General features: G+C 36.1%; 1 long non-coding RNA gene across 1 annotated transcript; it reads right to left on the bottom strand.

Moving 5' to 3' along the window:
- Positions 1-745: 745 nt before the first annotated feature.
- Positions 746-6,462, bottom strand: LOC126885936 (uncharacterized). The gene is made up of 2 exons (XR_007698504.1): positions 6,318-6,462; positions 746-1,536 (listed from the first exon to the last, which is right to left on the bottom strand). It is a non-coding gene; the product is annotated as an uncharacterized LOC126885936 (long non-coding RNA).
- Positions 6,463-8,373: the final 1,911 nt, after the last annotated feature.

Here is an 8,373-nt window from a genome sequence, read left to right as displayed (position 1 = left end):
TATTTTCCATGTTGAAAACAAACATTTTTAATTATGTAAAACCTTTACCAATAATATCCACTTGTGAATTATTTAAAATAAACATTATCATACCTTGTTAAAACAAAAATCCATGTCACAACACTTGGAACTTCAAAATTTTCCATTCAGACGGGGCTGGGAGGGGAAGATATTCAAATCATTACAAAACTGGATAAAATCGATACCAAATAATATCATCTGGGCATTTCTTACTGGAACATGAACAAATCAAAACATCATAAAAATAGCAACAGCTACATAAAGGACAGGAACCAGGAAACCACGCACTTCTTTTACCGGCAAATCAAACTGCATAACAATAGAACTGTTTCACAATAATATATCCATTAAAATGCCGTGAAACTATTGTCATTATATTCCTTGACATGTTAGAAATCCATTAGTTCTTTTACTATAAGAAGAAAACCATTTTGGCCGGCAAAGTGCGACTTTTTGAGTTCTAACAAAAAGATGCTTACAGAGCTGATGTACTTTTAGAACTCAAAAAGTCGCACTTTGCCGGCCAAAATGGTTTTCTTCTTATAGTAAAAGAACTAATGGATTTCTAACATGTCAAGGAATATAATGACAATAGTTTCACGGCATTTTAATGGATATATTATTGTGAAACAGTTCTATTGTTATGCAGTTTGATTTGCCGGTAAAAGAAGTGCGTGGTTTCCTGGTTCCTGTCCTTTATGTAGCTGTTGCTATTTTTATGATGTTTTGATTTGTTCATGTTCCAGTAAGAAATGCCCAGATGATATTATTTGGTATCGATTTTATCCAGTTTTGTAATGATTTGAATATCTTCCCCTCCCAGCCCCGTCTGAATGGAAAATTTTGAAGTTCCAAGTGTTGTGACATGGATTTTTGTTTTAACAAGGTATGATAATGTTTATTTTAAATAATTCACAAGTGGATATTATTGGTAAAGGTTTTACATAATTAAAAATGTTTGTTTTCAACATGGAAAATATATTATGTAAAGTAAATATTAGATGGCAGTGACATTTGACAGCCATGTCAAATTTTTGTTTTGGTACACTGCTAAAAATAAGGTTAAAAATTGTAAAATCATGTATTTTGTTATTATTATTCATTTCTGGTTTGAGAATGTGTCTATTCTCAATAAAAATAAAAAGGTATTAAGGTTTAAATAAACATTATAAAATGTACACATCTTTATTTCTGTAACCTCTTTATTTAAGAAAATTATTAACAGATATCTAATACAAGTGAATAAGTTTTAGAACAGAAGAAAATATAATGGCATAGAAGCCAAATGATGATAATTTGTAGCCCACTATAACCCCAATGAGGAATCTACGATGAATGTCCCCCAGTTGCTTTCCAGTAAGTACTCGATATGAGAATTTGAGGATTTTTCAAACGGCGTCCCAATTTGTTTAAATAGTAGGAAAGTCCTCAAGTCTGTGTAAGTATCCTTTGCTTATTTGGTTATGTAGTTTAGTCTTCTTTAAACCCTCCTACCCCTCCCAACGAATCTACGACCTGCCACCGCACAAAAAATGAGCTGCCGTTCGCATGAAGGTTTGCGTGTCTGTTCCTTCTGCTAGCCCCATTTCGACTCCCCAGTATCTCTATAGATAGTCTTTCCTTGATCCCATTAGAGCAGACAGGTAAAACGCTTCAACTGGCACCCAACGTGTGAGGCCGATTCATTTTTCTGCCTCCTTCAGTATCCAGTTGTTGTCTTGTCCAGTTGAACGCTTCAACTGTCGCCCTAGAACGTGGGGCATGTCTTTTTTGCCTCCCTCAGACCCCATTTGCATGTTCCCACTACCATGTCCTTTTAGCCTCCTTTCGGTCTCATTTGTACTACAACTGTTAGGCAGTGCCCGTCCCCTTGGGTAGCCGATCTCAGTTTGTGGTGCAAGTGTTTCCGATAACATGGAAGCTCGACTCGTGTCATGTTTTGTATGCCCATTGTTACAAGTCTAGCTTGTAGACATGTTCAACTAGTAGTTAGCCTATCTACTAGTCCCCAATGTCTTTAGCCACTCCCACTTAGTGTTACACTTGTAATACTTGTAACGTACACCCTGAAGTTTGACCCGAGTAAATATCGCCCCAGTCTTCCCATGTAGTTTAGCCCAGATTCCTCTTGTCTTGCCCCCCCGAAACTGTTTCATGTCTTTTAGTGCCCCCGAAACTGTTTCAGTCTGTTAGTCCCCATGAAAGAGCCCATTTTTGTAGTTTTTGTTGCAAAAGTTAATAATTTTTCCAAAGAGGTGTAAGTAAGTACACATTTTGTTGTGATGTTGATTTGGTCGTGCTGTTGATTGTATGGGCATGTACCATTTCATACATCATAGTGTATTTAACTTGTAACCCCATATGTATACTGGTATTGTATGTATCGTAGAACAGAATTGTATGTTATTTTAGCGTACTAACTGTATTGTATTGATATTGTACCCATGATGAAAGCATTGATTTGAATTTTTTTGAAAATATTGATGAAATATATAGACAAACAGTTGAATAAAAAAGTAACGTAAAATTTTTTTGAAAATTTTGATTAAAAGTAACGTTAAATATTTTGAATATTGAATCCAATTATGAAGTATAACAGTATGTTGTATTTTTTGCATGTATTCCTATAGATCAACAGTTTTTTTACAGAATAATCGTTTTTTGTGATTTATTGATTTGGTCATTTGATTAGATGTGTGATGTTGTTGGTATGGTCCGTGTATGAGCTTAGCCCCGTATAGTCTGTGTGAGAGTAGTCCCTTGTTTTTCCAGCGAAGCCTATCTCTGTTGGTGTATGTCATGCCACAGGTTAGTTGGAGAAGTCATCCCATTGAGAAGTCATCCCCTTGAGAAGTGGCCCCGTGAAGAAGTGAAGAGGGAAACCGTGGAGAGGCCCCCCACTTCTGTGTTTTTTTCAAGCAGCCAGGAGAAAAGCTGTCACTTTTAGATTTGAAGATAGCGTTCTCTGTCGACACTGTTTGAGAATAACTGTCTTGAAGTGTAGAAGTTAGCCCCTGAAAAAGCCCCCCCCTTGTCTGTGTTGCCCCTTGTTTTTTTTTTTTTTTTTTGACTAATCTATCTTTGTAGGTGTCAAAAGGATGCCAGAGGTTAGTTAAAAAGAGCCCGTGAAGTAGTAGTTGAAGTTTCCCCCCAGTGAAGTAGTTGAAGTCCCCCCGTGAATGAAGTATGTCTTTTTGTATCTGACATGTCACAAGTGTAATACTCGTGATGAAGGAAGTGTTGTACAGCTATCTGTGAACACTTTCATTAGTAGTCGGAGCAAGAAATGTCTTATCCCGTGTGAGCTCATATAGGAACCAAATTTCAATATTGTTTGTGTTTGTAAGCCCCTGAGTATATCTAGAAGTCAAAAAGTATGTTGTTGTCTGTTTGTTTGTCTATCCCTGTTTTGTCTGGAAGTTTTAGAGCCCATTGTCTGTTGTCCCGTGTTGTCTATTAGCCTGTGTTGTCTATTAGCCCGTGTTGTCTATTAGCCCGTGTTGTCTATTAGCCCGTGTTGTCTATTAGCCCGTGTTGTCTGTTAGCCCGTGTCCGTACTGGAGTTTGATTTTTTTTGGCGAATAGTTAGTTGACCTCTCTTCTCTTTGTTGATTGAAAGTAGGCCAAGAGCAGAAGCTGTGACAAGGCTGGTGAGGTTAGGATCTGGCCGCGTTGAGTACAGGTGAAGCTTGCTTTCGGTCGATAAATGGAAGCGGTTGTTCGTCAGAACTGTCATACTTTCCAATGTCCCTTTGGTCTTCCCCTTGCGTGTTGCTTTCACCCCCTGTTTCGAAAAAGTAGCCCCCCGTTTTGAAAGTCTATCCCCAGTTTTGAAAAGTAAAGCCCAACCCCCCTGTCTTGAAAAATGAAGTCTATCCCCTGTTTCGAAAAGTGAAGTGTAGCCCTGTTTTGAAAATGAAGTCTTTCCCCAGCTTGTGATTTGAAAATGAGAGAGTTGTCTAGTGAACGTTCATGAAAGGTTCTTATGTCCTGGATTGGACTGTTGATTGAAAACGTAATGATGTAGTGTTCTCTATATCATATGTTGCGTTCATTTCCCTTAGTCTTGTTTAAAAAGTTTGATATCCTGTTTGAACCCAGTATACTAGTCTTTTTGGTCTTTTGTTGTTGTCACACATACCCCCTCCCCCTTGTTAGTCTTGTTTTGATTTTAGCCCTTGTTGTTGTCATATACCCTTTTGTCTAGCCCTGTTTTGTTTGAATGAGTTGTTGAGATGTCATTTTTGACATTTTATCTCAACGAGGTATTTAGACTGCATTGTCTAAATCCTCCTTTTGCAGAACCGTTGCCGAATGTCCCGTGAAACTCGCTAGGTGTTTAGAGTTTAAGCAGATGCCTATCTGCTGAGCCAAGAGCTCAGAAAGATTTTTTAGTTTTTGAAAACCAATCCTGGTTAGGCAACGAGGTGATGAGGCTGTGTCTGCCCTGCTATATGGTATATATTATATGGTATATATAGTATATATGTCACTTGTGTTACTGCAGTGGATGTCAGCGAGGTCCACACAGGGCACAAGATTATTTCTTTCCCAAGGCACAGAAACTCTTGTCACCTACAGTTCTTTGTAGAGTCAAGAAACATTTAAGTCTACTCGACTTTAAAGAGTCTGGCGATTGATGGCACGCTAGCCCACTCCCTAACAATGATGTTTTGTTTTTGTTTAATCCCCACTAGCCATTATTTAAATATTTTTGTATTGTTGTCCTGTCACACCCAAGAAGTCAATGTTTATTTTTGTAGTTATCGAAAACTGAATTGGTAATCCAGTTTCCTCTCTTCCGAGGAGGCTATTGTAGCAGATGGATTTCTACTACAATATTTTATAAAAAATATCCATTAATTTTAATCCTATCCCAAGAAAAATATTAATTTTTTTAATATATTTTGCGAGTTTATATATCTTTAAAATTTCCTAAGCCGCTCCTGTTCGCATTGTAAAGGTTAGGAAATTTCCTATTTATTTGTGTAGCAATAACCAACTACGTAGATTGTTATTGAAAACATCCATTATTCGAGAATGAATCCTCTAAAAGGTTCAGTGTTTTTCCTTTAAGTTTTGAGCGCTAAAAATCCCATGTTATTATTGGTCTGCATTTTGAAAGATCCTTGAGTTGTAGTTGACGATTGGTCAATACTTTTGGCGGAACGATCGAGAAGAAATGCATCGTTTGGACGCGAGAGAGACGTGACGATGTAAAGCCAGTTCTAAAAGTACATCACTTCAGTAAACATCTTTTTGTTAGAACTCAACCAACAGACTCGTAGAAAGTCGCACTTTGCCGGCAAAATGGTTTTATTTTTATGGTAAAAGAAGTGAAAGACTGGCAGTTTGCCCAGTAAATGTCAACGAATATAATGACAATAGTTTCACGGCATTTTAATGGATATATTATTGTGAAACAGTTCTATTGTTATGCAGTTAGATTTGCCGGTGGTATAAAAAAGAAGTGCGTGGTTTCCTGGTTCCTGTCCTTTATGTAGCTGTTGCTATTTTTATGATATATGGATTTGTTCATGTTCCAGTAAGAAATGCCCGGATGATATTATTTGGTATCGATTTTATCCAGTTTAGTAATGATTTGAATATCTTCCCTCCCTCCAATCTCGAATGGAAAGTTTTGAAGTTCCAAGTGTTGTGACATGGATTTTTGTTTTAAGGTATGATAATGTTTATTTTAAATAAATTCACAAGTGGATATTAATGGTAAAGGTTTTACATAATTAAATGTTTGTTTTCAACATGGAAAATATTTTATTGTAAAGTAAATGTAAAATGGCAGTGACTTTTGACAGCCATGTCAAATTTTAGTTTTGGTACACTGCTAAAAATAAATAAGGTTAAAAATTGTAAAACCATATATTTGTTTTTATTATTCATTTCTTTTTTGAGAATATGTTTATTCTCGGAGTAAGTTTTAAATAAACATTATAAAATGTACACATCTTTATTTCTGTAACCTCTTTTTTAAAAAAATTATTAACAGATATCTAATACAAGTGAATAAGTTTTAGAACAGAAGAAAATATAATGGCATAGAAGCCAATAATGATAAATAAGTAGCCCACTATAACCCCAACGAGGAATCTACGATGAATGTCCCCCAGTTGCTTTCCAGTAAGTACTCGATATGAGAATTTGAGGATTTTTCGAACGGCGTCCCAATTTGTTTAAATAGTAGGAAAGTCCTCAAGTCTGTGTAAGTATCCTTTGCTTATTTGGTTATGTAGTTAGTCTTCTTTAAACCCTCCTACCCCTCCCAACGAATCTACGACCCGCCACCGCACAAAAAAAATGAGCTGCCGTTCGCATGAAGGTTTGCGTGTCTGTTCCTTCTACTAGCCCCATTTCTACCCCACAGTATCTCTATAGATAGTCTTTCCTTGTCCCCATAGAGCAGACATGTAAAACGCTTCAACTATACTGAAGGAGGCAGAAAAATGAATCGGCCTCACACGTTGGGTGCCAGTTGAAGCGTTTTACATGTCTGCTCTATGGGGACAAGGAAAGACTATCTATAGAGATACTGTGGGGTAGAAATGGGGCTAGTAGAAGGAACAGACACGCAAACCTTCATGCGAACGGCAGCTCATTTTTTTTGTGCGGTGGCGGGTCGTAGATTCGTTGGGAGGGGTAGGAGGGTTTAAAGAAGACTAACTACATAACCAAATAAGCAAAGGATACTTACACAGACTTGAGGACTTTCCTACTATTTAAACAAATTGGGACGCCGTTCGAAAAATCCTCAAATTCTCATATCGAGTACTTACTGGAAAGCAACTGGGGGACATTCATCGTAGATTCCTCGTTGGGGTTATAGTGGGCTACTTATTTATCATTATTGGCTTCTATGCCATTATATTTTCTTCTGTTCTAAAACTTATTCACTTGTATTAGATATCTGTTAATAATTTTTTTAAAAAAGAGGTTACAGAAATAAAGATGTGTACATTTTATAATGTTTATTTAAAACTTACTCCGAGAATAAACATATTCTCAAAAAAGAAATGAATAATAAAAACAAATATATGGTTTTACAATTTTTAACCTTATTTATTTTTAGCAGTGTACCAAAACTAAAATTTGACATGGCTGTCAAAAGTCACTGCCATTTTACATTTACTTTACAATAAAATATTTTCCAAGTTGAAAACAAACATTTAATTATGTAAAACCTTTACCATTAATATCCACTTGTGAATTTATTTAAAATAAACATTATCATACCTTAAAACAAAAATCCATGTCACAACACTTGGAACTTCAAAACTTTCCATTCGAGATTGGAGGGAGGGAAGATATTCAAATCATTACTAAACTGGATAAAATCGATACCAAATAATATCATCCGGGCATTTCTTACTGGAACATGAACAAATCCATATATCATAAAAATAGCAACAGCTACATAAAGGACAGGAACCAGGAAACCACGCACTTCTTTTTTATACCACCGGCAAATCTAACTGCATAACAATAGAACTGTTTCACAATAATATATCCATTAAAATGCCGTGAAACTATTGTCATTATATTCGTTGACATTTACTGGGCAAACTGCCAGTCTTTCACTTCTTTTACCATAAAAATAAAACCATTTTGCCGGCAAAGTGCGACTTTCTACGAGTCTGTTGGTTGAGTTCTAACAAAAAGATGTTTACTGAAGTGATGTACTTTTAGAACTGGCTTTACATCGTCACGTCTCTCTCGCGTCCAAACGATGCATTTCTTCTCGATCGTTCCGCCAAAAGTATTGACCAATCGTCAACTACAACTCAAGGATCTTTCAAAATGCAGACCAATAATAACATGGGATTTTTAGCGCTCAAAACTTAAAGGAAAAACACTGAACCTTTTAGAGGATTCATTCTCGAATAATGGATGTTTTCAATAACAATCTACGTAGTTGGTTATTGCTACACAAATAAATAGGAAATTTCCTAACCTTTACAATGCGAACAGGAGCGGCTTAGGAAATTTTAAAGATATATAAACTCGCAAAATATATTAAAAAAATTAATATTTTTCTTGGGATAGGATTAAAATTAATGGATATTTTTTATAAAATATTGTAGTAGAAATCCATCTGCTACATGATGGCCAAAATAACATGATATTTATTTACTCAAAAACTGGTACAAGTAACGAACTCTACATTAACCAAACCCATGTAGAAAAAGTTACGCACTATAACTACCTCGTAACCATTAAATGAAGAATGGACCAACAACAAGAGATAAGAACGCGAATCCGAAGAGCTAGACCCAACCTCAGCCTTCTTCAAGAGTCACAACCTCTCTCTTGGACGAAGATATGTGTAGAAAATATTGG

This window comes from Diabrotica virgifera, chromosome 1, assembly GCF_917563875.1.
Source record: "Diabrotica virgifera virgifera chromosome 1, PGI_DIABVI_V3a".
NCBI lineage: Eukaryota > Metazoa > Arthropoda > Insecta > Coleoptera > Chrysomelidae > Diabrotica > Diabrotica virgifera.
This window is presented reverse-complemented; position numbering and strand designations above follow the sequence as displayed.